This window comes from Myotis lucifugus, unplaced genomic scaffold (genome assembly GCF_000147115.1).
Source record: "Myotis lucifugus unplaced genomic scaffold, Myoluc2.0 scaffold_109, whole genome shotgun sequence".
Taxonomy (NCBI): Eukaryota; Metazoa; Chordata; class Mammalia; order Chiroptera; family Vespertilionidae; genus Myotis; species Myotis lucifugus.
In genome coordinates, this window is record NW_005871157.1 from 4009372 (window position 1) to 4017871 (window position 8500).

An 8500-nucleotide genomic window follows, 5' to 3' on the forward strand; every position below is an offset into this window, starting at 1 on the left:
TGATTTTGAGGCACATGTGGGTGGGTGTGCGGAGACGACTCTGGTTCCCATGGTGTGCCCCAGACTCTGACAGGAGGAAGATTTATCTCTTGACACTTATAGAAAAAGGGCAAACGGCAATATTAAAATATTTACTCTAATTCTCTTTTGTGCACAAATTTTGTGCACCTGGTCACTAGTTTTACACATAAGGAAATATGTCTAGAAGAGTGTCTTCCCAGGATCACAGAGTTGGGATTAGAATCTAGGTCTCAACTGCTACTACTAAATGGAATGGCATTCGTAATTTCTTGTACTACTGTAGAAAATAAAACCTGAATAAAGGTGTTGATTTTAAAAAGTTGAGATAAGATGGCAAGGAAGAACCAGACTATGGTAAGCTAAAAAGAAGTCTATGCTTGATGTAATGGGCTAAATAATGAGCCAATGTAGCTGCAAAATAACACTCTGATCCCACCTCCTATCTATCTGATGGGATATTTTTCTCCAGCTTTATTGAGTAAAAATGACATAACGATGTAAGTTTAAGGTATAAAATATGAGTTGATGTACGGATATATTGAAATGTTTACCAGTTTAGTTAACACATCCTTCACCTCATGTGATTACCTTTTTTTGTTGTTATGCTGAGAACATTAAAAATCTCTAGTAGTGTCCGGCCCATGTTGGCTCAGTGGATGAGTGTTGACCCACCAGCCAGGAGGTCGCAGTTCTATTGCTGGTCAGGACACATAACTGGGTTGTGGGCTTAATCTGTAGTAGGGGGTATGCAGGGGGCAGCTGATTGATTATTTTCATCATTGATGTTTTTTATCCTCCCTCTCTAAAATAAAAAACATTTAAAAATAAAACCTAGTAGCAGCTTTAAAGTATACGATAAAGTATTGTTAACTATAGTCACCATGCTGTACATTAGACCCCCAGAACATTAGATCCTCATACAACTGAAGTCTAACGTTTGACCAACATCTCATCATTTACCCCACGCCCAAGCCCCCTGGCTATGATGAAACTTACAAAACAATTTTCCATAAGCTCAAAGGAGTTTAACAGATTTGAGAGTCACTGCAGTAGGCCTTTGGACATAACATCCACTTAAGAGAGAAAGCAGCTGTGCCTCAGTTGTTCATCTGTAAAATGGGTGCGTCAAGATCTACCTCTCAGAATTACAAAGATGAAACCTGTAAAGCAATATACAAATAATTGCCAGAATGGACATGTTAAAAGGAGCTAGTTCTCGAGTATATGTGAAAGATAACACTGATTCTACTGCCCATTTCTGCCCCTAACTTGGGGGCAGAAATGGGCACTGGAATCAGTATTGCCACATGTCAGGGAGAAGGAAGAAAAGACATGAGCAGTAGAGAGCATTCAATGAAGATGATAATGATAATGGAGAGGTCACCTATAACAACATGTTTTTATGAAAACATGCTGAGTGTTCAGGAAGAAGTGGGTGATGAGGAAATTGAAGAGTGAGTATTGACTGGCTTGAGAAGTCTGGTAAGTAATTGGGGTAACAGGCTTATATGATTTGCTAAGTTAGAAGTCTTAATGGATGAACCAAATTAACTAGAGCTTTAGATTTGAAGTATGACAATATTTATTGAGAGTAGGTATAAGTAGCTTTCCTAATCAGAGTAAAAATCATTTTAAAACACTGCCTTACTATGTGTTAGACACTGCGAGTGGCAGAAAAAAGCAAACCTGACACTGCCCTCAAGCTTACAGTCTAGCAGTGGAGACTGGGTGTTGTGGGGGAAAGGGTCATGAAAGAAAAATAGCTTTGAGGGGCTAACATTCTAGTCTGGAAGTCAGGCTTGGGTTGGCTGAAGTATTAAGATGAGAACTGTAAAGGGGATGTATAATACTTTTAACAATATTTTTTAAAAAAAAACTGTAGTCCTGGCTGGTGTGCTCAGTGGTTAGAGTTGGCCCATGCACCAAAGGTCATGGGTTCAATTTCTGGTCAAGGGCATGTATCTGGGTTGCACGTTTTATCCTAGGCCCTGATTGGGGCAATTGGTAGGTAACCAATCCATGTGTCTCACATGGGTCTTTCCCTCTCCCTCCCTTTCACTCTCTAAAAAAATTGAAAAAATATTGTCTGGTGAAGATTAACAACAAAAGATGAGAACTGTAGAATATTGAAAAATATGTAAAACCAGGTTTGGTTGAGGGGCAAGAGGTAAAATCAAGCAAGGGAATTAATGATCAGATTTGTCTTAAAAGACCACTTTGGCTGCTGCCTAGGCCAGTGGTTGGCAAACTCATTAGTCAACAGAGCCAAATATCAACAGTACAACGATTGAAATTTCTTTTGAGAGCCAAATTTTTTAAACTTAAACTATATGGGTAGGTACATTGTTATTAATTAGGGTACTCCTAAGGCTTAGGAAGAGCCACACTCAAGGGGCCAAAGAGCTGCATGTGGCTCGCGAGCCGCAGTTTGCCGACCACGGGCCTAGGCAATAGAGTAGGTGGATAGGAGACCAATTAAAAGATGTAGCAGTTGACCTAATGCACACAAATGCATTCCTTTTTCCAAGACAACAAAAGGCTAATGCATTGGGTGCTAGCATCATAATGGACAGTTTGAGGTCAGGAGAAGGTTGAAGTCCTAAGGAGAGCATGGCTTGTCTGGTTGACTGGCAGGAATAGGAAGGTACTTTGGGATTTTATGGCACTGTATAAAAAGTATGGAATAATGTGTAGGAGTTTAATGGACACACATGCTGGCATTTCATATCTTGAAAGATTCTTGGGTAAGCTTTTGGGGGAAGGTGGTTTAAAATGGAAAAAGTCATTCAATTACATAGTTGTTTTTCCAAATAATAAATCTTCTCACATATGTAATGACTCAGTGATTTGGGTATTTTATAAATGAGTTTAACCTGGTTCTATTTGCAATTAAAACCTCTTCTGCCTTCTTTCATCTTTATGAGATTTTTAGTCTGGTGCTTAAAGCACTTTCTCTTAAAAAGGAGCCATGAGCAGTTCTGCTTCATTTCTGCTGCCATTTACCATCCTATGGCTTTAATGATGAAATTCTTAAAGGCAGAGTCAACATACACTGTACAATTACTCTGCTCATCTGTAAAATGAGAATACGGTCATGTACGATTATAGGACTCACCTAGAGACTAACACGAATCACATTTCATTTTTTGTTTTTTAATATTTTTTAATTGATTCTTTTTTTTAGAGAGAGAGAGAAACATCAATATGAGAGTGAAACATCCCAATGGGGGATAGAGCCTGCAACCCGGGGATGTGCACTGACTAGGAATCAAACTGGCAATCTTCTGGTGAATGGGTGGACACCTAATTAACTGAGCCACAACGGCGAGGGCCACACATTAATTTTAAGGACTAAATGAAGTCCCCAGCACACAGATCTAGACAACTGTTTCCCTGCTTCCTCATTTCAAAAAACAGCATGTACCATACTGTGAATAAATTCTCAATTTCTGCTTCAAAAATTTATCAGTGCTCCATACACATAGCCCATGTATTTTTCCATAGCACCTCCAACCCCTACACCTCATTTTCAATTACATGTGGTTTAATTCCTTAAAGTTAATATCCCAAGAACCTAGAATAGTACTAGGTAGAGGGTAGGCACTATTTATCTGTTGAATGAGTAAGTGAATATGTTCTCATTTCAAAGTTTGGATTTCTATTTATTTACCAGAGCCCAGTGCACAGACTTGTGCACCTGTGGGGTCCCTCGGCATAGCCTGCAGGGATCGGGCTGAAACCAGCAGTCCAATGCTGCCTGCCGCCTCTGCTCATCCCGGCCCCACTGCACCTGCCGCCGCTGCTCAGTAGGCTCGCTGCTGCTCTGCTGAGGTCTCCAGGCGTTGGCCAGCTGTGAGCCCTGTGTCTGGCACCCATGGGTCAGCCGAGCAGGGCTCCCACTGCGGAAGTGCAATGACCACCAGGGGGCAGCTCCTGCATTGAGCATCTCCCCCCTGGAGGTCAGTGCCTGTCAGTGACCAGTCGACCGGTTGTTTGATTCGTTGGTCACTTAGGCTTTTATATATATAGATAAGTCCAGAAAATTGATTCATTAAAGTGCAGCCCAGAATTGATGAGACTCAGCAGAACTGGTTCACACTAAACTCATAAGACAAAAATTTTTAAGTTATATTTCAATTTCATTTGTTTACTGTTGGCAAGTTTCCTCCTTAGGAAACTAAATCACAATTGGTAAGGGTAGAACCAGAAAGTTTGGGTATAGCAAAGAGCAGGCACTTAACATAATGGTTAATATCAATAGGATACCCTCATCTCTACTAAATATCTGCTAGAGGTCAGCTTACCCTTTTCCCTGGAGACTAAAAATCTTGTTCTTTGGTCTCACTTTCTCTGTATTTCACCTTCTTTCTGTTAACTTTTTTTTAGATACACTATCTTAGAATAACTTTAGACAAGTTAATACAGGTGACTATATTACCACTTCAGCAATATCCAATATTGATTTCCTGAGACCACCTCGGGAAGAGTTGATTGGGTCTCACATCCTCTTAGTCACTTATTTACTATTTCCTAGTTCAGGTTACTGTACAGTGTTGTGAGCTTACTAATAATGCAATAAAAAAAGCATCTTTCTTTGGGACTACCTTTCATGAAAAGAAACAATGGCCTGAGAGGCAGGTATTTCCTGGGGAAAAACTCAGTTCTGCATAGAAATTTATTCATGTAGTCATTCAACAGTTAAGTGTCTGCAATGTGCTATACCCAAAATTAATTAAAGCAGAGTTTATCTGAAATAGACTCCTAGAATGTATTTAAAATTGTTACCTGAGGCCAAGAATGGAATACTGGAAAGATATTGGGCATGTAAGGAAGAGCTGGACAACTGGGCCTCAAGAGAAAGCAAGAGGCAGTAAAGTGACCTGGGAAATCATCACTTCATCAGGAATTTGTGGTCTTCCCTTCAGGTGCTGTAATCAGTCACCAATTTCGAGGCAGTGAAAGTCTCGTTCCAAGTTCTAAAGGCCTGGGAAAGAGAATCTTTCCATTATTACTACATAACAATTTGCCTCAAAATTTAAGAGGCCTAAGATAACTTCTCTCTCAGAGACTGTGGGTTGACTGGGCTCGGACGAGCAACTCTCCCTTGGGGTCTTCGGTGGATGCAATGGAATGGTAGTTGGGGATGGCATCACCGAAGGCTCAAACAGGATGGATGTCCAAGATGGCTTCCTCACTCCCATGTCTGGCATCTCTGCTGGAAGTCAGGGGTTGGCTGAGTATTTCTCTTCCTAAACAGCCTCTCTACATGGTTATCTTGAAATTGCACTGGGTTGTAATAAGGTAGTAAGACTTCTTAATTAGCAGCTGACTTCCACCGGAGTGAGCATTCCGAAAAGCACAAATGTAAGCTGCAAGGCTTGCTATGGCCTAGCATTGGGTGTCACTTCTGCCCTATTCTACTGATCGAAAATAAATCATAGGACTAGACCAGACTCAAGAGGAGGGGGGCACATAAGGACTTGAATACTGTTCACTGAAGGGGCATCTTTGGAGACTAGCTACTAGTGAATTTGAGGATTCCACCTGGGGCAGATCCAGATTTTATATCATTTGAAGCATATACAATTTGGAGGACCTTCTTGACAAATGAGGGCCTGATGCAATGAGAGGCCCTGAAGCTAGAGCTTCATAAACTTCAGTTAATCTGTTTCTGACCCCCCCTTCCCAAATTTGCTCCCAAGGAGCAAATGTGGCTTTGGGGAACCCACTTATACTTGTGTACTGGGACACTTTCCAGATAAGGAAGAATCATTGTGAGCCTTCCCCACCTCTCACCAGTGTCCAGTGTTCAGTTCAATATAATCTGATCACCTGAATGTCTAGAACCCAGGTCTCCTGACATCTAATGGTGAATTTTCAAATACACCATAGTCCACAGTGGTACAAATTCTTTTTTTAAAAATATATTTTATTGATTTTTTATAGAGAGGAAGGAAAAGTCAGAGGGATAGAGTGTTTGAAACATCGATGAGAGGAACATCGATCAGCTGCTTCCTGCACACCTCCTACTGGGGATGTGCCCGCAACCAAGGTACATGCCCTTGACCAGAATCGAACCTAGGACCCTTCAGTCCGCAGGCCGACGCTCTAACCACTGAGCCAAACCGGTTAGGGCTCTTTAAAATCTTACTCTATCCTCTCCATACCTTTTCCCTCTGGTTGCTCCTTAAATGTTGATGTCCTTCAAGATTTCTTCTCATTCTATTGGGAAAGCTTGGATTAAGGCAGTAGCAAGACATATGGGGGTAATTAAATGACTTCAAGATTAATATTGAAAGTAAATCACAGAACGTAGTGATGGATTGAATTTAGGGGGTGAGAGAAAGAAAGCAAGCATAGTTTCCAGTTTTTGACTGGAGCACCTATAGTTGGGTGTCACTACCACTCATTCCATCTCCAAAGGCATTATCCTCTACTACTTTTCCCACCAACTCCATATCCAATCAGTCACTGGATTAGTCAGAATTATCCATAGAAACAGGACCAATATGATGTGTGTATTATTTAGAAATTTATTTTAAGGAATGGCTCACGATATTTTGGAGCTGGCTAGTCTAAAACCTGCAGGGCAGGCCAGCAGGCTGGAGACCCAGGGAAGACCTGATGCTGCGGAGTCCAAAAGCAGTTTGGAGACAGAATTCCTTTTTTCCTCAGTGTTTTCTTTTAAAATATATTTCTTTATTGGTTTCAGAGAGGAAGGAAGAGGGAGAGATAGAAACATCAATGATGAAAGAGAACCATCGATCAGCTGCCTCCTGCACGCCCCCCACTGGGGATGGAGCTGGCAACCCAGGTATGTGCCCTTGGCCGGAATCGAATCTGAGACCCTTCAGTCTGCAGGCCAACGCTCTATCCACTGAGCCAAAAGGCTAGGGCTCCTCAGTGTTTTCTTTTTTTCTTTAATATATTTTATTGATTTTTTTTACAGAGAGGAAGGGAGAGAAATAGAGAGTCGAAAATATCGATGAGAGAGAAACATCAATCAGCTGCCTCCTGAACACCCCCTACTGGGGATGTGCCCGCAACCAAGGTTCATGCCCTTGATCAGAATCGAACCTGGGACCCTTGAGTCCGCAGGCCGACGCTCCATCCACTGAGCCAAACCGGTCAGGGCTCAGTGTTTTCTTAAGGCCTTCAACCAACTGGATGAGAACCATCCATATTATGCAGGGTAATCTGCTGTACTCAGTCTACTTAATTGTTAATAATATATAACAAATACAGCAAAAACCAGACTAGTGTTTGACTAAAAACTAGGTACCATGGACTAGCCAAGATGACACAAAAAATTAACCATCACAGCCATTAAATTCTGTGTATCTTCATCTTTAAATATTTCTCAGATTGGTTCCTTCTTTTGTTACCATTGCCTTATTTGAGGCTTGTGTTATTCTCACTTAATTAAAAAATATTTAACTATGTATTACACACTGTGCCAAATGCTGGAGATACAACTGTGAATAAAAGATAGATTGTGCTCTAGGGACTTTACATTCCAGCCTTTCCTTGCCGTCTTCTGTCTTGCCTCCTCCCAATACATCTTTGCAAATGGATGTCTGTGATCACTGCCTCTCATTTTAATGTGCTGAGTCACCTGAGGGACTTGTTAAAAGGCAGCTTCTGATGCATTAGGTCTGGGACGGCTTGAGATTTTGCATTTCTATCAAGCTTCCCAGGTGTTGCTGCTGGATTAGGAACAAACTTAGAGTAACTGGACTGTAGAGTCTCTCTCCAAAGAGATCACCTTTTTAAAATGTGTATCTGTACACTCTCTGAAAAGACACACAAGAAATGGGAAACAATAGTTACCACTGGAAAGAACAGAATGGCCGACAATTGTACATTCCCTTTTATAACCCGAATGATGCACTCAGTCCGTGTGCTACATATTCAAAAATAAATTAAGAAGACAGCAAAAACAAAATAAAGTATCTCCAACTGTTCGCTTTTAAAAACCCTGCCGTGGAGCCCAGCGACCCACAGGTCGGAACGCAGCTTAGCCTCTCCGAAGCCCTTCATTAGGAACAGTTTACCTGCTGAGTTTATCTCCAATTCACCCCTCGGTCAGGTCAGGCACCGCTGGTGTCCTCTCCACCGGAAATGCACCTGAGCAAACTTCACTGGATCTTTCCAAACCCCAGCTTCCGCAGCGCTCCTCTCCCGCCTCCTCCCCTCTCCCCCCACGGCTAATGTCGCCTTTTTATATGCATTAACCTCACAATGCTGCTGTCTGCCTCAGTCAGCACACTGAGCCAGAACTTATTTACGCGTCTATCTTAGCTCCTTGACTGTGCGGCCCTTGAGGACTAGGGTAGAGCGCATGCCGAGCGCTGACCGCGTCCCGAGGTTATTCTGCGAGAGAATGAGTCCCGCGCCGGCCGCCGGGGGCTCGCAGGAAGGGGCGATCCCCGAGGCGCCGTGCTCCCTCCGACCCCTGCAGAGACCGCGCCGGGCCGAC